This window comes from Eupeodes corollae, chromosome 2 (assembly GCF_945859685.1).
Source record: "Eupeodes corollae chromosome 2, idEupCoro1.1, whole genome shotgun sequence".
Lineage (NCBI taxonomy): Eukaryota > Metazoa > Arthropoda > Insecta > Diptera > Syrphidae > Eupeodes > Eupeodes corollae.
In genome coordinates this window covers 66326100-66352692 of record NC_079148.1, presented here as the reverse complement: position 1 = coordinate 66352692, position 26593 = coordinate 66326100, and the positions used below count along the sequence as shown (strand labels likewise).

At 32.4% G+C, this 26593-nt stretch overlaps 1 protein-coding gene across 3 annotated transcripts in view; it reads right to left on the bottom strand.

The window, feature by feature from the left end:
* The window catches only part of LOC129944226 (uncharacterized), a 93969-nt gene that overhangs the window by 43871 nt on the left and 23505 nt on the right, over positions 1 to 26593 (bottom strand). For 2 of the 3 annotated variants that reach the window (XM_056053525.1, XM_056053526.1), the window contains exon 2: positions 14190 to 14225. The exons of the other annotated variant lie outside the window; for it this stretch is intronic. The gene's annotated coding sequence lies outside the window, so the exon portion shown is untranslated. The remainder of the gene's footprint in view (positions 1 to 14189; positions 14226 to 26593) is intronic. 3 annotated transcript variants of the gene reach the window in all.

Genomic DNA, 26593 nt, shown 5'->3' with positions numbered 1-26593 from the left:
CCCCCAGAGTGATTGTACAAAGTTAAGAAAGAAAAATCTGTGGTCGATCCTTCAAGATTGAAGAGATGGTTTTGATGGTTAAGAGTCCTACATTACTTGGTGTCAAATACTGCCAAGTGTGTTTTGAAGATTTCCTCCTGTCAACAAAAAAAAAATATGTACCTCTAATTTTGACAAAATTTTGAATTTTTTAGTTTGAAGAAGAATTGATGCAAGTTTTTGACATATTTTTATGCTAAAAGTACTTGTGTATCTAATTTATGTGTCAAAAGAACATTTTCAAAAGTATTATTTCGGATTGAACCTTATTTTGTTTAAAAAAAAAAAACGCATTATATAAAATAGAAGACTTTCCAATAAGAGAGTTTTAGCAGCCTGATATTTGGTCAGCTGTCACTTTGGAGGCAGACCTAAAAAATAATGAATAATTTCAATCACATAAAACTATACAAATACTGAATAGAGCACCTTCTAGAGCGTCAACAGTGGAAAATTTGATCTGTTGGGACAGATCGCTTTGATAGGGAATCTACATTGTAGCTCAAATATAACTGAAAATATAGCTGCTGTAGCCCGTAGTGTTGATTACTTGCTCAGTTTTAGAATTATGCATTCATCAAACGACATTACACCATACGTATTTTATGTATCCTTGAAACGAATCAAAATTATTTAGATTTTCATTTCAGTGATGAAGCCAATTCTCAACTCGGAAGCTTAATATGCACAATTGTCACATTTGAGGCGCCGAATAAGCCGAACAAGCCGCTCCAAGCCCAAGCCCACTCGCTGTGGGATTGGATCTTAAAAAATAAATCAGGTGGCGTAACAGTCCATTGAGAAATAGGGCCTAGTGACTCACAACTTTCAACCATTCCTGTGTGCGAGTAATGATGTCAGGGATCGAGTTGATCTACAGTTTTAAGCCAAACCCGAACGCCAAATTTGAGAAAGCACTTTTCATGACAAGAATTACTCTTGGGGGATTTTTTGATTTCTAGAAACATTGGATTGGATCTTACTTATTTGAAAATGGCGCTACTGCATCGGTTAATACAATGAGTTACTGAACTATGATTAATAATTTTTTGTTTACGGGTTTGAAAGTTATTAATATTGACGACATTTATCTTTAAAAAGAAGGAGGTGGGCTTTCGTGCCGCACAAGCAACAAAACAATGGTAATTTTGCAAAAAAAATTCTTTACCGTGTTACTTCTCACAGTGACCACAGTTGGCCTTCGAGATCTTGAAATTTCAAACCTTTTAACAATATTCTGTTTTAAGCTTTCGGCTTATCAAGTGATTAAAATAAGTTTTCTATAAAAAGAGTTTCTAGACGATCAAAACGCCTTTTTCAGTTCAGTACATTGAAGACGGAATTTATACAATTTTTGAGGACATACTGCCATAAGTTTGCGAATAGGTCCTGGAAAATTTTTTGAAAGGGATAAAAGGCTGATGTTGTTCTTCTAGTTGCATACCTTAAAAACATATTTAATTTTTATTCCTTCACTTCCCGTAGGAAGTTATTGTATTCGATTCGATTTGTCAAATTGAAAATTTTTACGTCCGTACGTCCATATTTTCGGGAAGCTCTTTTCGTTGTCCATATATCAAGAAATATCGACTTTAAAAGAATTTTCTTAGGACTCTCAACAAAATTGAGAGGGTGATTCAAAAATTTCAAAAACTGAAACAAAAAAATAACTGTCACCTAGAATAGTATATGAAGAAAAAATGATTTCATCTCCAAAAAAATTGTATGCAACGAAAAATAACGTTTTTAACATCTGCTAAAATTTTGAGAAAAATCAAATTTACATTTTCTACAAAAAATAAAAACCTAAAAAAATTACCTAAGTTGGTAAAAGTTAATTTTAGATTTATATATTTTCTCTAAACTAATTTCATCTTATAGAATTTTTTTTTATAATAAGTACACACTCAAGGTGATATTACTACCCTTATTATGCAGAGGCACAGTGTGAGCCCTAGGAAGAGGAGAGAGGGTTTAAAAGGAGATGTCGGTGCACATTGGTTTTGAATTCCTGAATATTGCAATAACTGGGAAAGACAGAGTTAGGTAAGGCATTCCACATTCTCGTAGTACGGCTAAAGAACGAATCTCTGTATTTGACAGTACGACCGAAGATGGGCTCGAGGGTATATTGATGAGCATTCTTAGAAGCACGAGTATTGCTGTTGAACTGTTCAAGGGGAGGAATTTAACTGGCTATTTCTAGAGCATAAGCCGTTAAAATCACGGAAAAAAAGGGTCAGACAAGAGACCTTACAACGATGTTCAAGCGAAGTAAATGAACTTCTGATGATATTATCATCTATCAATTTAAATGCTCTATGTTCAATACTATTCAAGAGGCTTAAGTAAGTTGCAGGAGCACCAGCCCAGAGATGGGAGTTATACTCAAGCTTTGGACGTATGTAAGTCTTGTAGATAACATCCAGATAAGAAGGGGTGAAATATTTCTTGCAACGCCTAAAGAAACCCAAACACCTTGCGGCATTTTTGGTGACATCGCGTATGTGATCATTCCACAAGAGGTGGTTGGTGACACACATACCGAGAATATCGAGGTGTTCAGTCTCATTGGTGCAAGTGCCATCCATGGATAATGGCAATGGGGGTATATCTCGCTTTGACGATACAAGACAGTATTGGGTTTTCAAAGCATTCAATTCCACGCGTTTTTTAATCCCCATTATACAATGCTGTTTAGGTCGGAATTTAATGAGCTTATCATATTTTGTCTTTGCAGTTCCACATCCGAAGAAGAGGGATGTGAGTCTGAAAACAAATATGAAAAGCTAAAAGTACTATCGTCAGTGAAACAATGTTTTGGATAAGATGTCGTCTAAGTCGAGAGGACGGGATTGTTGGCTTCCGACGTCTATGTTGAATGGATCATCCTGCCTGACAGCGGAATTCAGTTCGTCGTCGCCGTATACAGTCTGCAGAAGTGGTCCTTCCATATCCTCAGCATTGACTGCGGTTCCACTATGATGTTTCCACTTTCGTCTTTGCAGCCTTCGGTTCTAGGTTTATGTATACCTGGGAATTTCGTTTCACCTGTTCATAAAACTTTCGAACTTCATTCCTGCTTTTAAACCTCTCAACATCTTTGACCGCACGCTTCTCATGGCCTCTCTTTTTCCTTCTGAGAAGTCGGCGTTCCTTTCGCCTCTTCTGCCCATAGAGCTCATGAGCAGCTTTCGTCCTTTTATGCAGGAGATCATTAATAAAAATGAGAAAGAGTGTTGTAGATAAAACAGAGCCCTGGGGCACATTCAATAAAACCTTGGGAAAGAATAAACTAAAAGTTATTTTTACAAAAAATATAAAAAAAATTACTTAAACTTGGTAAAAATTGATTTTCGACTCAAATATCTTCTCAAAAAATAACAAAATTGGCTTTAAACTAATTTCATGTAATAGAAAATATTGTTTTCAACATTCAACTTTTTTATAGAGGTAAAAGAGTAATTTTTTTTATCAAAATTAAAATTAAAAAAAAATAGTACACAAATTTGATAAAAATTCAATCTTGTAAATAAAAAAAGGTATTGACTTATTGGTTTCATTCTCTGCAAAATTTTCAAACACAAAATGCAATCTGTACTTGTGATTGTTTTTATAAGAAATAAAAACTTTCAAAAAAAGCAACTAAAATAAGTAAATATAATTTTTGGGATAAAAATTTCGTTAACAAAAATTAATTTTAAAACCAAACTTTTTCATTATATGGAAAATATTCCTTGTAATTTTTTAGAAAAATTCAAGTGACAACTTTTACCATTAAAAAATGGAACAACAAAGAAAGACTTTCTTATTGTTATCAATATTTCGGTAAAGTTGTAAGCAAAATAAATTGACACACGGGATGGGAAGATATCAGTGTGGTTCGTATTATAGCCTCCTTTTTATTTTAAAACCAAACAAAAGTTTAATTGTTTTTCTAAAATGTTTCAAAATTAGAAAAGGGAGTCTTTAGGTTAATAATTTAGTATAAAAGTTTAGTTTGAACTTAAAAGTTAAGAGTTTGAGACAGCCTTACAAAGACACGTATAAGAAAACAAAATACGCTAACGTGTTTTCTAATAAAAATTTAAATACAAAAAAACGTATTTACTAATCAAATTTAAATACAAAAAAGTAAACAAAACTATCGGCATACACAACGTTACAAGTCATGCATGTTTTTTTTAATTAGTTTTTAGAGTGACGAGTTGTTTTTATCTTAATTAGGAGACTCCGACACTTTTATCAACTGAACACAGCTCATCGATCACTTAAACTATCTCTAATATGTTGATGGTGTTGATATATTTTGTTTTAACTCGGACAGGCATTGCAATTTAGAGATTTTTCACAAATGATGTCGTGAAAATGAGAAAAGTAAATTAAGTTTCTCCTTAAATGACTTTGTGTTGTTGTACAAATAAGGAATTGAGTTGTTTTTTAAGTTTACTTAGAGACTATGTTAATATATCCTGCTTTAGAGCAAAATCAAGATTGAAAAGATTTGGAAGGTATTTGAACATAAACAACTATTCAATAGTACGTATGGTATGAAATCAATTAAATCAAAATACATTTATACAATTTACACTTTCAACCTTTCAATTCATCATCATTATTATAAATTAAACGAAATGCGACCAAAGTTACTTTAGAAAGTGATCTTAATTACAATGCCTTTGGTCAAATGAAAGTCAAACATTTCATTTATGGAGGTACCTATGTAGAAAACCACCAAAAACACAAATAATGAAAGAAAAGACACAATCAATCTAAACATAAAACCATCAACATCTGGTGAATGTGCGGCAAAATTGAAATGAAATTAATTATTTTTGATGAACAAATAAATACCACAAAATTGTTTATATTTTTTTTATTATTATAAGACCTCAAATAATCCAAGTACCATTTAAGTCACATTAAAATTCAAATAAGATGTACTAATAAAATCACCTCAACGTCCCGTCCGTTACTATGAGTTAGATATTGTATAAAGATATAAAAGTTCAATGATCAAAAGAACTACAACAAAAAGTTGGTAAATACCTTCATTGTGGGTATATTAAATTTAAAATGTACAAAAATCATGTTGTGCTGCTATAATCTTTCAAAATGTCAGCCAAGGGGTATATCGTTCGAGACGTTAATGCCTTTTGGCTAAATACTTGCGTGTATACCGTACAAGACAAGAGTAGTTTAATGTTCGTACCAAAATATGTTCTTCTGGTTGCCATTAAAGAAAAGAGTTGAGGCTATAAAATCTTTGCCAGAGGTCTTAAGATATTTTCGAACAGTGGATTCTTTTTATTATTTCTCTTAAAAATATGAAATGTAAATAAGAGCAAATTATTTGAAGAAATTTCCGATTTTAAACTTGTTTTTCATTTAAGTTTTGTTTAAAATTTTTCTAATTTTGATTCCAAATTTTATGCAAAGGTTTTTAATAACTTGAATAATTGTTTTATATAAATAAAATATTTTTCTAAAACAACAAGCTAAATCAAATTTTGGAACTAGATTGGTTAATACTCTAAGTTTTTGAGATGATAACTACAAACGAAAGAAGGCTGGCACACTATGCTTTCTTTTTATTGTAAGTCCATTAACTCTTTTATTACTTCTTTATGACTTAAATATATATTCTTAGCTGCTGTTTAAGCCTTTAAAAAAGCTTGGCGCTTGAGACTTGAATGCAAACTGACGGTTTCGATTATGGTTTCAGCAAAACCAAGTGGAACTAAATATAATAGAAACCGGCGTACCGCAAGGAAGTGTCGTAGGACCGATCTTATTTATTTTATTTTTAAGTCTTATTTTGAGTTATTATCAACTATCATGTCAATTTTTGCTGATGATACTGAAATAATGCTTTCAGATAGATTCATTGCAAAGGCTTTATACAAATTGCAAAACGTATTCGAAAAATAACTTGTTTGTTCAACACTTATGAGTTTTACAAACAAAAACATAAATATTATTGGTCGGTACAAGGTATGCAGGATTTGAATTGGGCGTCAAGCCGTGTACGGGAAGAAACCATATTGTTATGAGTATGGGTGGTATCATTGCGAGATGAAATTTCAGTAGCTATCGTGTGTTTGCTTACAAGATGTTCATTGAAACGGGCCGTTTGGTTATTGAAACGCAGAGACGAGTCCAAAATCATTTTAATATTTGTCGCCACTTGCAATTTGCATTTTTATCCATGCAAGATGAGAGTTGTCCAAGAATTGCGTTAAAATGACTACTACTGTTTTGATAATGAGCAACGAAGCCCACTTTCATTTATCAGGAGTGGTTAATAAACAAAATTTCCATTTTTGGACTTCCGGAAAACCACGAAAGCTCCATGATTGACCTTTCCTCAAACTCAAGGTCACTCTTTGTCGAAAATTAATTACTGGTATATCTTTTTTTTGTGAAAATAGTCGGAATATCTCTGTCAACACAGAATGTTACTTAATGATGCTTGATGAAACATTCCCTAGACGTTTGATTTCATTGCGAGGAGATGTGGAATGGCCCCCTCGATCACCGGATTTGGCAAAATGTGATTGGTTTTATTGGGCTATCTGAAAGTAACGCGTATACTTAGTAAGTGAGGCAATAATCCAAGACATTCGAGAAGTTCCACGTCGCTTCAAACGAGAATGCAGAACTTCTCACAACGTCTGCAGGACAATGTCCTTTGTGGAATAACAAAAATGTTCCTCGGTATGTAAGAAAAACCGATCCACAGCATGATCTTCGAAATGAATTGTTTACAGAGGTGGTTAAAAAACCTGATGGTTTGTGCGTTGGACTGTCATACCAGAGATCTTGGGTTCAATCCCTGCCTGTGCCACCTAAAGTTTCTTTCATGGGTACTGCCTCTTGACAGATTCTCTAAGAGTATTATTCTTGTCATGAAAAGTGCTTTCTCAAATTATCCGTTCGGATTCGGCATATAAACTGTAGGTCCCCTCCATCCCTGCAATTACTCACACACAGAAATGTTTGAAAGTTGTAATGTAAGTCAGTAGGCCCTGGTTCTCTACTGACTGTTGTGCCACCCAATTTAGTATTTATTTTTACGAACCAAGCCTCATAAGCTGATGAAAAACCATTTGACGACCTTAAATAGATTGGTCCTAATTGAGTGGTAGTAAAAGTCTCATACTACTTGGTACCGATTTTTATTCTGTTTGCTTTGAAGGCTTTCTTCGGATATTAATTTTTGTTTAGAACTTTAAAATTAACAAAAACTCCACTGTACATCGTGAAATTGTTGGGTGTCGGAGTGTGCTAGTGCACAATTGACTTAACGGGTGGCTCCAACTTCAGATGAGATTAGAACTTTCAACACAGAGTGGCAACTGAAGAAAAATGTAAAATCATTTTTTTATATTTTCAAAACAAGCTGTTCAAGAGGTCATATTTTGGATCCTTAAAAAAAATTTAACTTGTGATTGCAATAAAAGAGGAACAAATTTAAGGAATCAAATTTTTCTAGTATTTGCTACTTTCATGCATTGTTGTTATGTATTTCTCCATCACTCAATATGAAATCAATTTCTTGATATTAAAGTTAACCAAAAGCTAGTACCTGCAACCATGTTATGGCCGTTTTATTTAGTAAGTTTCTATTAGGCTATTCGATTTTGTTTCATTAAGCTTCGATAGATTAAAGTCAGCCAGCTAGCAGCAGCAGTTGAGGGAAGAAAGGAATGAAATAAGTTGGTATAGCTTTGCTGCACATTGCACTCGAACTCAAGGTAGAAAAATGTAATAGACCAAAAGTAGTTCAACAGGTTTTACCTTTTTCTATAAACTTACTACATATTTTTACTTACGTCTATGTACATACATATATTTAGATTTGTACATACGTTTTGTACACCTATATGCAATCCACTCCCTCGGAGCAATCTTGCTGAAAATTCACTTCTATTCTGCAACTAATGGTGCGAGCAGTTATGGTGGTGCTGTTAGCCAATGCGATGATAGAAATAATTTCCTGATTTTCAGTATATACCTACATAGTTGCATGCAACTGCACAACAGTATCTAAGTATACAAAAGTATCTATAAGTATACATTAGTTAGGTATAGGTAAGTATACAACTGTAAAGGAGTACTTAAAAAAATAAAAGAAAAGAATTGACGGTGCGCGGGAGCCTTGGGAAAGCTGTTTAAGATTCGGAATTGGACACACACATTGCACAAAATGCTGCACCATAGCGTTGCATGGCATGCGACTTTATATATATCACCATCAAGCTGGTAGATATTTCTAAGAATCGTGATTTTTTGTTTTTGTTTTTTTTTTTGTTTTATAATTATTATATGGAATAAAATTCTTGTGGCCTTAAGGTAATTTATATCGAAAGTAATTATTAGTTTTAATGCATATCAGAGCGAGTAGGTATGTTTGAATGTTTTTTTTTTTTAAGCAGAAGGATTGTTTAGAATCTCATTATTAGCCATGAGGAAGCCAAGTGGTGGTAATAAGGAAGCTGTCAAAGTTTTTATTAGTGGAAAGTAGCAAACAAGTTAGCGCCGGCAATGAATATGTATGAATTTACGGAGGTGTAATGCCAGATGTAGAGACGTTTTAATCAAGTTGAATACATACATATTTCAAAAAGTGTCGTGTTTTATGTACCATATTATTAAAAGAAACCACCTGGAGTCATAAACCATTGAGTTTTAAAATGTTATTTTCTAATCATTTTCCGCCGAATCAGTTGATTGGTTATAGTTTGTGAAATGAACAAAGTATAATTCTAAGATAGACCATTTTCGAAAACTTAGTTGTTGATTTTATGGAACACAAATTTCCTTTTTCTCTAATTTAATTTTTCGGAAAAGTAATTTGATAAACAAAATCAAAGATTGAAAAACAACAGCAAAACCTATATTATTACGTTATACATTTTCTCAGAGTGAGAATTCCATGCTTGGAGTAACTTTTAAAACAAGGTTGTTTTTGTCCATAGTTTCAGGACCTGCAACACCGTCGTCTTGGTCAAAACGTCACCCTCGACAGACGTAACTTTGAGGTATTCAAGGACTTTGTCTACCTAGGCTCCGCTGTAAACGCAGAAAACAACACCAGCGCTGAGGCCAAACGAAGAAAAACTCTTACTAACCGCTGTTTCTTTGGGCTAAGAAAGGAATTGAGTGGTAAAGCCCGCTCTCGAAAGACCAAAGTGTCGCTATATAAGACCCTTATCATCCCCGTCCTTCTATATTGTGCAGAAGCATGGACTATGAAAAAGCGGATGAAAGCACCTTGGGTTGGTTACAGAGAAAAGTTCTTCGTGTGATCTACGGTCCCGTATGCATCGAAGGGGAGTGGAGGAGAAGATGGAACGACGAGCTGTACAGCGATATAAACTTAGCCAGAAGGGTAAAAGTCTAACGACTAAAATGGCTGGGTCACGTAGAGCGCATTGGAACCAATGCTCTGGCCCGGAAAGTCTTCAAATCCATACTCACAGAACAGCGCAGTAAAGGAAGACCGGAAAGTGGCCTCACCCAACTTGGAGCACGAAACTGGAGACATCTAGCTATGTGGAGAAGCGCGACCTTAAGTAAATAAGTCTGGAAAACTAATTTTAAGGGGAAAAGCTAGTTTTTTCTGATTTTTGACATTTTGGGTTGGCATGAGGTCAGGAAGCTGGATTATTAATCAGGTCAGCACCATAAGCTACAAATCAGAAATACCGGCTTCAACGCTTGGTCTGATGTAAATAGTAACTTTCATTCAAAAAAGTGAATTATTGTTGAAAAAAGTTGCATTTGAATATAATTTGTGAACGCACTCGTTCGCTAATCTTTATTCTGTTATTGTCAATTTATTCAGCAAACTCAACATTTTCATTATGGTGAAGTAGGCGAATAAGCAAATTTTGGAAATTATAAACTGAAATTCGGGGATCGGTGGATTTGTCAATGAACAAAATAAGATTTTTTGATCGGGAAAAAATAAACACTTGCTTCATAAATTACCACTTTACCAAAATATCAATTTGATAGAGTTTGCTGCCGGCGGCCTTATTGGACCATATTTTTTCGTTGACCATAAGGATCTGAATTAGAAGATGTGTATTTAGACGATATGTGGTTTCAACAAAATGGTAGCACACAACAGACCTTAAAATCGAGTATTTGAAGAGTAAGTTTGATGAACGTGTTATCTCAAGAAATGGGCCAGTTGATTGGCTGCCTATTTCATGAGATTTTATACCTCTATACTATTTTCTTTGGAGCTACGTTAAGTCAATGGTATATACTAAGAAGCCGACGAGGTTTGAAGCGCTCTGAGCATGCATTAATTTTGAAATGTGGTAAAACGAATTGAACGTAGGGTTCCATTTATAAATGTTTGGATGTTGCCTTAAGCCTATTATAAAGTTTTGAAATATTTCAAATGGTTTGCGTTTTATTTAAAGAAAAAGTAGTAAAGCCCTTATTGGAATAATTTTTACATAAGAAGGGCAGAATTTTAACCTAAAAAATTGTGTGCAACTCTTATTTAATTTTGTACTAATTACATTGCTTACATAAACTTAGTTTTTAATTCAATAAATGTGTCGTTGTTTATAAAAGTTCCCGTAATGTTTGTTTCAAGATATTGAAAGAGTAGGATACTTCCAGATAATTAAATTAATTAATTAAAGTTCGACAAACTCTTGGTCCACATTTCATACATTTTGTCTTATTTCCTTATGGAGTTTTGGAGATAAAAGTTTTGTTGAGAAAATTTTAAAATTTAATTTTAAATATTAAATATATTATAATATATTAAATATAGTTCGTGTAAAAACTTTTAGAAATCTCAATTTTTCTTGTGCTTTTTAAGAAGCAGTTTTAATCTTGGTAGATTTACCAATGCCTCTAAAAATTTGTTAGGTCATACAGACATAAAAGATTAAAACCAATCATGTTACATGGAAGGCCTCCGAAAGATCTTCGACCATTATGCCAAGGGTAAAACAAAACTAATAAAATAAAAAGTGCGTATACGCCCTGGTGTTCAGCTATAATTATTCCTATTTCAATTAAGGTCTAACTTGTAGTGCAAGTGGAACAGTAATCCTTCGATTTAAATAAATGCAAATAAATTGGGTGGCGCAACAGACCGTTGAAAACTAGGGCCTAGTTACTTACAACTCTCAACCATTTCTGTGTGCGGCTAGTTTGGAAAAACACTTTTCATGACAAGAATAACTCTTGGAGGATTTGTCAATTTCTCGCAAAAGGCAGTACTAGTGAACAAATCTTAAGATGGTAAAGCCGGGGATTTAACCCGAGACCTCTACAGTTCAACGCACTAACTATCAAGCCACGGGTACTACTTCCTTCCTGCACATTTTGCATGAGCTAAATCCTTAGAATAACCTTTTCCTTCATTTGCACCTTAAGATTGCAGAAAAGTCAAACATTTCTTGCAAATGACGGCGATTGTGAAATTAACTTTGATATTTCCGAAGTAAGCGGATTTATAACGCACTTCAATGAGACATGAATCGCTCTACAAATAAAATTGTATTTAGCAATTTTTATAGAAAAAGAAAATATATGTATAAACTTCATAATGTCTATGGTATGTTTATGCAGTGACTTGTATAGTGTGACACATTTTCTCTCTCCGAAAAAAATATTATTTATACAAAAGAAACCGTAATTGTAATTTAAATACCAAACTAAATCTTCATATCGCCTCTTCATACATTTATCGTATAGCCTTATTAGAAAAAACACATTTTTTGTTTTGTTATGTTAGCGTCTCGTTATTGTCAATAAAAAACCAGACAAATATGAATACAAAAAATCAAAATCAAACAACAAGACATCAGCATCCAAACTAGTATTTATGAATAATATATCTATCTAAAGCCTATCCTATTATTCGAAGCATGTCAAAGCTTTGTGGGTTTTTTGGCCTGATACCTGCCTTGAAGCTAACATCACGCACATACCATAATTATGCATAAATCATCATGACTGACTCCTATGCAAAACAGCTTAAAGATCAAGACTCGATACTTTGGATATAAATAATAATAATTACTATTTTTATTTTCACGAAAAAGTTCGTTGAGAAGCATCGACATTAAATTATTTGCATGAATGAAATCACCCATTATACACGACACACGAGTTTTAAGTAACTTAGGCACTCACTCACATTTACCAAGTGAAATGAAAACTCTTGACTCCACTAATTGATAGAAAATAATTTAACGATTTAGCATCAGACGAGGCGCAAAAAAAGCTACAAACTCGACACAAACACAAACCTTGTCAGCCAACAACAAAAATAAATACAACTTTCACTGGATGTCCAGGCAGAAGGGAGAGGGGGGTGCCTAAAAGATGCGACATAGCATCCACAAGCACATTCCTCATATATACGAGTACCTGTGAGACCAACATCATTATCAAATGGTCCATACTGAAGACACAGGAGATATACTGCACGCATGTGGCTCTGGATATGGCTTTGGCTCACCAACGAAACGACACTGAAATGTTGAACAACTTGTTCGACAGAAAGTTCAGATTTCGCCCTGGGGCACCAATGGAACCGCACAAGATAACTCTGAAGTTGGATGATGACAGCAGAAATTCTGTTGGGTTATTTTTTCGGTTTCCATTCGGAATAAATTAAGGCGGACCACAACGAGACGGTGTGGAAGTTTCCATCTTCCATCTTACTGGAGGATTACGTTACCTACCTGTTCATATACATCAGGTGAATGAAAGACTCGATTCTTTCTTCTTTTGCGATGATGACGATCGACGAGACAGTAAGGTGTTTTCTTATCTCCTAAGATTAAATTGCTGGAGAAAGAGGTATTATGGTAGTAAATAATCATTGGCGAAAATGAATTTTTCTACTTTAAGTACGTTTCATGATGAGTTCGATGTTGGTTATTAAATGAAAATAATTTGGTTTCTTACTGAGAATAATAAAAAAAACATAAATATTGATATGCTTCAGAAATTTACACCATCTACAGAGAAAATTATATTAATTAGAAATCCGTGAAGAAACGATGGCATATAAGTTTTCTTTTCGGTTAATAATCAGTGGTTAATGCTTTTCAATTAAAAATTAACTTCTGAAGGTCATTAAATGCAATAAAAATTAATGTAATAATCTGCATTTTGAAATAAAATACAAAACACTTACTTTGAAATTTTAAAAGAAATTTCTATAATCATAATCTTTACTTTCAATTTTTCTCGAACAATATTTTAAAATGTAATAAAAATATCATAAATGTAAAAATACAAATAAAAATATCATAAATGTAAAAATACACAAACATCGCTATAACCATTGATTGTTCAAGAGTGAGGGAAGGAAGGACAAATATTCGTACCTAGTTTTTTTTATACTAAATTTAATCGATTCAAAAAAGAAACGTTGCTTCATATTTTATTTGTAATAATTTTGCTCCAAACCTGAGGAATCATAAGTGGACTTAAGTGGTTTTAGCTATTTATTTTATTTTTTTTATACATTCTTTTTACAAACCATTTTTATGTTTGATAAATCTTTTAAAACAAGAATGTTATGACCTTTTGTAAAATACATTCAGCTTAATAAGTAGAATTTTTTAAAATGTTGAAAAACTAAGAAAAGTTTGATTCGTCTTGTGTATCAATTTTTTGTATTTAGAAATAATAAGCAGAAATGTTTTTGGTATTATATCTTAAGTTGTTTTTTTTTGGCTCCATATTGATCAAAAAAGTAAAGTCGCATATATCAACTTAAGATATTTTACCACAAAACTTTTCTTGCATTTACATTTCTTTTATTAGGTAAAAAAGGACGAAAATAAATAAAAACAATAACTGTTGAACCGACTTAAACAATCTTAGGACAAAGTTAAACTATGAAAATTATTTTGGTGAAAGTACTTAAGAGAAAAAACTTTAATAAATGTATTAAATACTTCACTTTTCAAAAGTCAAAATAATTGAAAATTGTATATTCATAACCTTCTTAATTTGTTTTAAATAAAGTTTGTATTTTCCACTTTTTGAAAAGAAAACTATAAAAATTGACTTTAGAGCTCTTACCTTTTAAACATTAAATAAAGTTTTGTGTTTTAATATGAATACTAAACGAAATGAAGAAGTTAACTTACATATTTCTTTTTCAATCTTATTGAGTAAACGTTATCCTGGAAACATAAAAATAAAAATGAAGTTAGTCAACATAAAAAACGCAAAAATTATTAATTTTTTTTTTTTTAATCGAAAGTTCTAAGATATTTCAACAAAAAAGAGACTATTGAGTTGGTGCCTTTAAGAACTTTAATAATAATACTAATAAGTAATAAAAAAAACCTATGAAATAACTTAAAAAATAATACGATTAATTGAAATAACATTTAATTATTGACTAGAAATATTTTATTATAATATTTGTTTAAGTAGTATTTTTTTAATTCAATATATAAGATTCTCCTTTCACAGTGTTAGTTGCCATACTGCTCCGAAACGGCTTAACCAATTGCAATGAATTTTTGTATATATATTCGGAAGGCATGAAAACAGGTTTTTATCTATTTTTTATATTCCTAAGTGGTATGATTTAATTGCATCAACATCTTACACGGTGCAATGATCTTACGATAGAATTGAGTGACGTTATATACAATGAAGCATTGATTGCTATTAAGGATCTTTGCATTATCATTGCCAAATTACCACTCAGTCGTTTCGGTATGCATTCACCAAATCGAAATGCATCTGATTAATAAGATACTGAATAGAATCATGAACTAATGAATGAAGAACAAAGAAATATTTATGAACACATGATGCTCGCAGTTTCGGCAAGTTGGATTCTTTATTGTATGCATCTGGTGGCACAGGCAAAACATCCTTTATTTCGCAAATTCTTGCTAAATACGACCAAATAATGGCTGTTGCATCTTCTGGCACTGCGGCAACTTTATTGGATGGCGACAGAACAGCTGAAACATTTTCAAAACAACTATTAGGTAAGATGACAGAAAAATTACTACAGATGAAACTGGATGGATAAAATTACTGGTCGATTTCTGCACGATAATTGATTCGCAAGATGCTCTTATTGACCAGATATTTCCTGATGTACTTAGACAATATACAAATTATGAGTGGCTGGCAGAAAGAGCAATAAAAGCAAAAAATGTGGATGCCAACGAATTAAATCTCAAGATACAAAATTTGTTACTAGGAGACTTTGGTTGACACCAAAGCTGTAAATAATCCAACTGAGTTTTTGAACTCATTTGATTTATCAGGCATGCCACCGCATAATTTACAACTAAAGGTTGGATCTTCGGTATATTTGTTTCGTAATTAGAACTCACCACAGTTGTGCAACGGCACTCTATTCGTAATTAAAAATTAATGAATAATGCTATTCCACAATTCTAAATGGCAAATTAAGAGTTGAAAATATATTACCACAGCGAATCCCTGCATCCAAAACATCTTGTTACACCATTGCACACGAAATTTTATTAGAAATTAAATATAAAATTCATAAAAGGGATTACCAGTGTTAAAATTTTAAGAAAATTTCAGGGCCGTCTATATAATTTTCCCCAAATCGCAGCATTCTAAAAAAGACTCACAGGTATGAAATGCCTCTTCTGCCTGAATGAACTCCTCAATTTTTTTTTCTCGAAATCAAGTAGTTTTTAAATTTCGCAGTGTAACTTAAAGATCAATTATCTTAAAGATCCAATGACGTAAGATATTAGATTATTAAATTTTTTTTTAAATCTTAGGTAGTCGAGTTTGTCGGCATTTTTTCAGTTTCAGTTTATTTGCGTTCCAAAATATTCTAAAAAAGATTTCAGGATCTAAGATTCTATTTACCATTGAACCCTAAGGTTATTTAAAATTTTCAAATACACAAGTCGGATCGAATACAACAGCTTTCGCCGAAAAAAATATTGAAAAATATTACATTCGTTAATCAGTCAATCAATCTTAACTAAATGTAAAATGAATGTTTCAAATAAATCAATTTCTTAAATACATATTAATATTAATTTAAGTTTAATTAATCACTAGCTAAGAACACAATAGATCCAAGTGACTTTTTTGATGTTATATTGAGATAGTGAGCTAAATGTGTTAAAATGAATATTTTTTATTTTGTGTATTTGATTAGAATGGATTTTTCTTATAACGGATTTAATAGAATTTAATTTTTAATTTCCCATAGAAATTTATTGTAATCGCTCCAATTTTTCGAATTTTGAAAATGTTAACATTTCTCGACAATTCAAGGTCTTTAGAATATATAAATAAAAGATTTATAGAGATATGCATGAGCGTGCGTGTGTACGAATGTTACTACGTAACGGACGGACGGATACGGTTCGTTCGGGAAGCTTTTTTCGCCGTCCATATCTTAAGAACCAGTGGAGATATAGACTTCAAATAAATTTGTTAGATACTGAAAGGACTTTTAAAAAAAAAAAAATCAAAATATCCCACGGACGCAAGTGACTTAAATGAAACATATTTTTAAAATCTTACAAAAAATATTGTTCTCAACATTAAGTACAATTTTGGAAAAGACCGAATTGACAGTTTTTTTCACAAACAATAAAAACCTCAAAAAATATGACTAAAAAATGGTAAAAATTGCTTTTAGACTTTTTTATCTTTTTAAAAATTTAAGATACTGGCCACAAAATATGTTAATTTAAACAAAAAATATTGTTTTCAACATGCAGTAAAATAAAGAGAAAAATCAAATTGAAATTATTTAAAAAATGAAAACCTAAATAAAACATTACTAAAAATTGGTAAAAATTGATTTTCGACTCAAATATCTTTTAAAAAATTAAAAACATGGCCTTTGAACTAATTTCATCTAATAGGAAATATTTTTTTCGATATTCAGTTAAATACAAAATTGGTAAAAATGAATATTTGATTCTTGATACTATCTCTTGAATAAATGAAGACATTGACTTTAAAATTATTTCATCCTGTGCTAAATTTGGTTGTTAATATAAAATATTGTTCTTAGTAAAATCTAATATGTATTTGCTTGTATACGATATACAAAATTTCAAAAACGCTAAAATTGGTAAAATTGGTATTGGACTGAAGAAATCGTTAAAAAATAGATTTTGAAATCTAACTATTTCATCATATGCAAAATATTGTTTTTAATTTTTATTTTTTTGTTTTTTTAGAAACTTCCGAACAAAAATTAGCAAAAAAAAACAATCACAACAAAAAACAAGAAAGTAGTTTTCGACTCAAGTATAAGGACAACAAAGACAGATATTGACATTAAATTACCCTAGCTTCTTTCTTTGTTTATCATTTTTAGATATGATACATCTATACAAAAACTTTGTTATTTTAGCCAATTTAAAAAAATGTATTATATCAAATCATATTTTAATCTTTTATATTTAAATCTTTTTTTTTAAGCACAATTCAAATAAAAAAAACTATATGCCATAAATATTCTTATAGTATCTCTAAGCCAAAAACATTTTGTTTTTCAAATTATTAGTGGGTACATTGTACGGCAAAAGGTCTCCCATATTTTAAAAGGCAATGACAAATAAATAAACAATTTAACAGAAAAATTGTATTGAATTTTTTAAATTAAATACTATGCCAATTTAAATTTAATAAAATAATTACTTAGTTTTAAACATTACCATTTATCTAAAAATAGCTTTAAATATAAACGTCTAAAAATACGGACCCTGTATTACAATAAAATCCTTCAGTTAAATTCAAATTAAGAAATCGAATAAGCTAATGAGTAAAATCCGCTGGAAATGCCTTAAACTGGGATAAACAAACCAAGCGTAAATAAAGTTTTGTTTTAATTTGTTGTTAGACCAAAAAGAACCTTGGATGAAGTGTTCATTTTTAACAACAATTTTTTTTGCTATTTAAATTAAAATTAAAATGGATTCGAAAAACGGCCGCGGCTCATATAAAATACTTACTCGTTTATGCTAATTCTATCTGTTTAATAAAATAACCCAAGTGAATAATTTTGTTATAATTTCCTAGGATTTTGCATTAGCTATATATTACCTACCACACAGGTAAGGCTTATAAATATTATGCAGAAAAAAGAATTACTTAGTTTTTAAAAAAAGCCACTTAACCTGGTGTGGGAAAATCATTATTGTATTTTGAAAGTTACATTCACCATAATTGTAAGTAAGCATCTTCCTTTTTGCCATTTCTCTGATGGATGGAAGATTTTTCAATAATATAATTGTACAGCAACATGAAGTCTACTCGAACATAAATGACATGTGAAATAAAACCGTCTTCTTCTGTAGGTATATGATTAATTATAGAGAGTTAAAGTTGAACAAAAATAAAGAAAAATAAAGCTAATGTAGCTGACAAAAGACCACCTCATCATCATTGACATTTTGAAAGTTGTACATACATATATGTAAAGCTGTGTCTATGACAAATAAAATAAAATTTATTAGTTTCTCCTTTAGATTCACATCACCAACAATAATAATATCAGACAAAACTAGATTTGAAGATGCATTATACAATGTTTGTATGAACCTGCAAAAATTACTCATCTGACTAACAACAAAATAAAAACGAAAACAAATGCTATTGTTTTATTTAAAAAACAAACATTAAAAACTGGTTTAAACAAATAAAATCACTTATTACCCCCAAAAGGTTCACATTGCCAAAAATGGTATTGTGATCTGAGTTGCCTTTCCGTGTCTCGTATCGGAAATATAGGTTTGAAAAATTTCTTATAGTTTTCAAAATTTAAGAGAAATGAGGAAACGCATTCATGCTTTGTTTTGGAAATTGCTTTAAACCATGTCCCTTATCTGAAACTGACAGCTTGAAAGAAGGCTGGCAACCCTACTTAAAGTTGCAAGGTTTACAAAGACATTTATTGTTGTTTTATGTCAAATCGAGTGTACATTTCTTCTGTCAACACTTAATGCCATATGAACAGGTCAGAAAGGAAAGTGACAGCTTTAACTATAACCACTTTTGCTTGTTATCTTATAACTTGGTCTGTTTCATTATTTTTTGTTGGCCAGGCCGGTGAGTGAGCAAAAATTTAATTAAAGGAATGTAAACTCGTACATAACTTTTATGTTGGTTGGCGTGAGCAATACAAAAAAAAAAACAAGCAAAATAAGAAGTTGTTTGATCTAATTTTTATTTTAATGTTAAGCTCAAACAGGTTCATGGATTAGAGACGGATTAATTCAGATCGGTAAGCTGTAAAATGTATCATGTATCATGTACCTAACCAATTAGAAAATTTATTTGAGATAAAATTCATAAAATGATTTTTTTTATTATGTATTTTTTTCTTTAATTTAGTTTGGAGAAATTTATTATTAAGTGACTGTTAACATTATGTGTTTATTTACAACTTTTTAGTGACTGTTTTTGGTTTTTTTTTCTATGTTGGAGTTCTTGTGGTGATAAAGAGATTTGGCCTAGTTTTGTCATATTAATATTTATGCTTTCGATTTGCATTAGAGAAGAAATATAGTTAACAAAAAATGAATATATTATTTATAATTTTTTTTGTATATCGTATAGATACTAGCTGGTCCGAAAAACGTTTCTATGATCTCTTTAAAAGGTTGTCTTTCTGCATATATTCTGATTATCAAATGTTTTTATTCTGTGCACAAAAATAAAGAAAGTACGTATACGCCCAGAGAGCAGTTATCATTTTTATCATGATTTTGGGAATTCAGGCAGAATTTTGTGGATCGATTCTACTCGAAATGGTTTTTCAATAAACATAGTGAAATAAAATACATTTCAAAATTTACTAAACAGTTCCAATCTACCCGTGTTAGCTTACAATTTTTTTAATCACGAAGTCAGAGAGAAGGTATTAACTTTTTTTTTAAGAATTCGGTTAATACAACACCAATTGTCTTTCGATGAAATAAAATTAGTAAAACTATTTACAAAAATGAAATGAAGTTGCAAATCCCTAAACTAGGAAATGAACAAACATTTTGGTCGGATACAATTTCTGCTATGGTAGTTTTTTGGTGTTGTTTGATTTGAAATGCGATAGAACTTTTTTTGGCATTGCGTGAAATGAGTTTTCTTTAACACTTCTTTTCTGAAATCATCTCAATTGATAGTTAGTAATTGGCGTTAAGACTTTTCCGCCCAAAACCATAAACCAAATTAAAAATTTCATATCGCTTGAAACAATTATTATTAATTGTACAATTTGGACAGAATTTCCTTTGGGTGTTAAAACTTTTTTTTCGGTTTTTTGGCATTCCAAATTAAAATAAAACCGTTCAGACTAATTACTCTATAAAATAACGCCAAGATATTAACAAGAAGAACATTTCACAAAGCACAAAATTAATATCATATTGCCCAAATCAGTTTTAAAATATTATATGTATCGACATATCGCCCAAAAGATGTCATTTGTTTCAACATGCGAATTTTGTTTATTTCGGGCACAACGATATTTTATTAACCAACAAAAATGTCAGAGCGCCCTAAAAATCAAAACGTCAAGAAAACGTAACAAATATGTTTGGCTTTATTTCACTTTCAGAAAGCGAAAAAAGACAATTTTCAAAGTGAAATAAAATAAAATGGTTTGTTTGCTAGCACTCATTTCACTATAGTACAGATCATCGAGGAATCTGTCAACCGATGCATAAAACTCAGAAATGAAATAATCGTGGGCTTACTAACCCCTTGCTGAAAAAAGTAGTATTTTCAAAACTATTTTAGATGCAATCCAGATATATGTGTATCCAAAGAATGGTATTTAAATGCTCTACACCTAACTGCAAACTGAAAGCTCCTGCAAGAGCTCGTTTCGGAAATATTGGTTAAAATAGTAAAGTTATAGAATTTCGACATAAATAGTCCATCACAATTTATCTTTCAATTGGTGTATTTCCTCAACTAAGCTTTGAAACAAGATGCGGGTTTCACTATAATATAGAGCATCAACCCACCTTCAAATTAATGCATAAATCTCAAACATGATTTGTATCAGTTTTTCGAAAACAATCGGGGGCTAGTAGTATTTTTAAAACTATTTCCGACCCAGTCGAGATACCATCAAAAGAAAGGTATTTTAATGCTCTACCCCCAACTGTAGACCGAAAGCTTCTGCGAGCTCTCGTTTCGGAAAAAGCACTCATATTAATGGCATATAAACAGTGAAATGCGTATGGGGAAACACAAACCCCAGACTCTTTAAATTAATTTCTATAAGTGCAAAAAAACTTTGCATACACCAAACTTTATACCAACCGCAAACCTACAGTGCAGTGATACGATAGAGGAGGGCGTCGCAGTGGGTAGATTTTTCCCCCCTACATACAACATACCTTAATGTTTACACGTCTCAAATATGATATTTATTATATTTCAAAATTTAGGAGTTACAGCATTGAAAGTCGGTATGGGTTATAAAATATTTTATTTAGGCTTTGTTGCGTTTTCCTAGTGATATTTTTCACAACATTTCTATTTTTGTTTTTTATTGTCATTCAAGGATTTGAATGTCGTTAAGGGATAAGACACAAAAAACGGTAGAAACCATAATCGTCGTAAGGCCCAAACAATGCCCAACTCCTTTGTCATAAAATCCAAATTCAAAATTCTTTTGTGCAAAATGATAACGCCTTAATTATTTGGCAACGGCCTAGGCACTGATAAATCTTCGGTTCCCATCGATCATCGAAATCAAGCATCAGTGAGCGTAGTTAGTAGACAGATGGCGGACCGTCTCGAAACCTACCTCGCGCTGTTGTCATGTGTTCTTTCTGTCTGTTGTTCTTTCTCTTCTGTCCTTCTGTCTTGTATTAATGTCTTGTGTTGTTATCACGTTAAGCACCTCAAGTCGCCCAAGGTACTGTGTCCTCTACTTTGCACATTTATGTGCTGAGTAGTGTAAAATGTAATGTAATGTAGTTTTAAGTTCATACAATTTTGCCTGATAATTGAATTGATGCATTTAGCAGAGTATTTGGTTATGGATGGTAATGAGATGTCCCTTTGGCTAATATCAATTTTTTTTAAACTAATGTCACTTGTGACAAGATTAAAAAACTTGAAAAATATTCTGACATTGATTATAAAAGATTTCTTAACAGTAAACGAATATATATCTTTTTATTTCTGTTAAAAGTGCGAAATATTTGTTTATCCTTGAAAAACTCGTAAAAATCTATAATATTTTATTTATTTATTGTCATTTTTTCTGCTAGCAAATATAAATTCAACCCTTGATATAATATGTTCAGAAAATATGACAAATCAAATACAAAACTTCCCAATTTAAATGTCGATGCGAATTTATAATAAAAAATAATTTAAAAGAATACCAGCTTTTAATGAATCTTCATATAATATAAGTATGCAAATAGGTCAAAATGAGTATATTCAAGGTCATTCAAATACTTAAATATAAAATCTACTTGTACTTGAGTCACATCATTTTCTCAGTAGAACATCATTTACTGCAAACTGGATGCAAGCACCTTGATTTCTTACCAGTTTATAATAAAAATAAAATGATTTTTATCTTATAAAAACTTACCTGCAGCTATTTTCGATAAAACCACACAAAAATGCCAAGGTGAGTGAATATTAAACAAGTAAGTTCAGCGAGCGATAAAATAAAATTTAATATAAAACAAGCACAAATTCTGTGACAGCTAAATTGAAGAATAAGAATGTTGCCTCCAAATAAAAATAAGAACACAAAATAAACCTAAAAAAAAACTTGAAACCCAATTGATTTATTTCGCTAATCGTCTGCATTCAATAAGAGTTGAAAAGATTTAAGAAACTTTCGAATAATCAATTCTATTGCCCATTGACATTTAGGTCATCTTGAGCTGAAGACCAGTTGGAATTTAAGAAGAAGCCGCGCACTCTGTGCATTTATTTTTTCGTTTGTTGAAAAACAACTTTCGTCGACGAAAAAGATCTTTACAGGTGGAGTCAGTGCCTTTTGTCGTTGTTGTTGTTGTTATTTTTTGTGTTGTTTAAAAATGGAATTCGAAAAGACTGAGAGGAAAGTTTAAGGTGACGATACATAAAAAGATACTCGTGCTATGAACATTACAACAACAACAGCAACAAAAATTTAAGTGGATAAATCATGTTTTCAGTTGAGTTATGAAAACCGGAACCTTTTCGTTTTCGTTTGACCGAAATTAAGAGTTGTCGTCCACTTTTATTGGAGGTTGCTCCATTGGTTACTTCTGCTCATGCTATACACAAAGTGAAACAAGGTGAAGACAATTTGGAGTCTTTCAACGAAATTCATGGGACCAACGACGCGACGATGGACGAAGGCTTCACAGTGAGAGTATAATTGGAATATAATCGGTTGAAGTTGCATTATTTTTTTTAAGTTTTGTTGTTGTTGTTTTCAATGAACAAACAAGACCACATCACCACTTCAAACAACGCCTAATCATGAAAATTATAAAAACCTTTGCTTGATACTTGGTGGTACAACAAAAATGACCTTCAAAAATTCATTTCGAAAATGAAAAACTCATTTGAGTGGTACAATTAGCATCCGTCAGTCTTAATGCGATTTGTTACTCAAAGTAATAAAACTTTAGACATGTTTAAGGAAATGTATTGAAGACAATAGATGAACTTCTTTTGACCAAGATAGAAGAGAAAAAATGAAACTAGTTCAGATTCAGGAATTGGTTTCTTGTATTCGAAATGGCAATGGCACTGATTGATGTGACATTGAACAATAATAAATAATAATTTTAACAAAAGTAAAACCATGCACAGCATACCTAAGGTAGGTATGTGTTAAGGTGGTGGCGTAGACTGTGGGTACGCATAGACAAACACAAATAAAATACTTTTGTTTCGCGATATTAGGTCATATTTAATATACTAATGGTACGATATAAACATGAGATATTTTTGATTAATGAGAAAAAAAATATTAAAACTAAAAGTAAGCCAATTCCATTCATTTGAGCTTTCATGCTAACAAGATGAAGTAAGCCTATAATAGTTTAGTTCCTTTTTGAATTGGTTTTTGGGAAAATGAAATGTGTTCCATTGTTTTTTTTATTTGTTCAAAATTTGTTAATTATGTTAAATAATTTCTACAAGTCAAGGCCGTAAAATTAAAAAGACCAGAATTTCGATTCCTTTACTTCTTATATTTTGATACCTTTTCCTACTAAGTTAAATGTGGCTTCTATTTCCTCATCAAGCTTTTTGTAAATTCAATCATATTTTTTTATTTGCAAATTTAAAGGGTTTTTCAATTAGCGCGAGTACATTGTTTTGGCGGCCATTTTGTTTTACTGACATTTGTCAAATCTTTTGTTTATTATTCAATTGCTTATGCCAAATCATGATGGCAAGTTACACGATTGAACAGCACGATCAAATGATAAAACTTTATTGTTAAAATGAGGGTTCGTTAACACAATTGTTTCGCGAATTGCGCCCATTTTACGGTAAACGTAAAAATACATAGTTTCCTGCAGCGCTTTTAGGCTGAAGGAACCAAACAGCTGGTTGTCAAAACTTTATTGTCACAGCAACACAACGAAATTGATTCCCTCAGATATTATCTCGGTAGACACTGACTACTGCACTCCTACTTTGAGCCTTAGTAAGGATTTTAAGGTTATTTTCCCAACGAGAGAAGATTGGGAGGATGACATCGTATCGATAGGCTTTGACACAACCATCTTTACTGACGATTCAAAGATGGAGTGCGGAGTTGGTTCTGGGATCTTTTCTGAGTCCTTAAATGTAGCCAAATTCTTTAGGCTTCCTGACTTTACTAGCGTTTTTCAGGGCGAACTGCTGGCAATAAGGGAGACATGTAAGATACTTGAGCAAATCCCAAACCAAAACCGAAATACAACTATCTTTACAGACAGTCAGGCAGCTGTCAAAGCCATTAACTCGGGCATATCCTCATCTAAATTGGTCCAGGAATGTCGCGATGAGCTTGCGATCCTGAATATTAACCTCAGTGTCACCCTGATCTGGGTTCCGGCCCATAGTGGAATCGTAGGAAATGAACGGGCTGACGAGCTAGCCAGGCAACGATCGGCCCTTCATAGCTCACTTGCGGAAATGGTTAACATTCATCTCATTGGTGCTATGAAGGGTAAAATATTTTCTATCTACCAAACTGAATCAAACAGAAGGTGGAGCAATCTAGGAAGATATGGCCCACCTATAATAAAACCCGTACAAACGATCTCCTATGCAGGCCAAGGCAAGACATAGCCAAAATTGTTGCGGTTTGTACCGGACATTGGCCTATAGGAGTTCATGCAGAGAAGTTGGGTATCTCTTACAACACCTTTTGCCGTAACTGTAGTGACCAAAGAGAAAGTGGAACGATAATCCATTTCCTCTGCAAATGTCCTGCTTTGGCAAACACTAGAATGAAATACTTTGGAAAAGCATTCTTTCACGAAATTGATGAGCTATCTGAGACAAAGTTTAGAGACCTAATCTTTTTTCTCAATGCGACAAAATGGCTCTAACATAAGCCCTATGAAGCTTCTCTATAAATCTATCCCTTTCAATCTAAGGTCAAACGAGTTTTTGGTATCAAAACGGCGCGCGCACTACAGCGCTAATTGGATCTCAGGCGCTGGGTTGCCTTGAGATCGCCATTTCTACCTACCTACCTACGGTAGACGTGGTGGCCCTTCACAGTGAACTCTTTCACGGTTGGTATTCAATTTTGGGACGAACGGTTCAGTAAACAATCAGCCAACAACCGTACGTTCAAGGAACAAAAGATCGTCCTAGAATATCGCCGAGGTCCGTGAAAGTGTACAGCAGAACCCGGAGAAGTCTATTCTTCGCCATGCACAAGAACTCGGTCTTTCACTTCAACTTGGCAAATTTGCGTCGTGACTTGGGCCTGCACCCATACAACTGACTCAGGAGCACAAAGTTCATGACCATAGACAACACCGTTTGTTCGCTGAGTGGGCTTCCAATTGTTTGAAAAAGGACCCCAATTTTTTCCGAAAAATAATCTTTAGTGACGAGGCATATTTTTGGATAAATGGCTGTGTCAACAATCGAAATGACAAAAAGTTAGTGTTTGGTGTGGATTTTGGTCCGGCGGCGTAATTGGTCAGTACTTTTTTGAAAACAATGTTAGTGAGGTGGTCACCGTCAACAGCGAGCGCTTAATGTACAGAACGATGATAAAATTTCTTATATCCCAAATTGTACCATATGGACCTAGACGACATGTGGTTCCAGCAGGACTGCGGCGCTACTTGCCAAACAGAAAACGGCACGAGTGACATTTTGCATAAACGATTTGAGGGTAAGGTTATCGCAGGGGTGATGTGAATGGGCTACCGAAGTCATGCGATTTGACCCCGTTAGACTTTTTCCTGTGAGGTTTCTTGAAGTTGGAGGTCTATGGAAATGTGAAAACACCAGTAAAGGTCGTACAGAAAATATTGCTGCTGTTTGCGATAGTGTGGCTGAAGAGCAGTCCACCTAAACTCGTCTT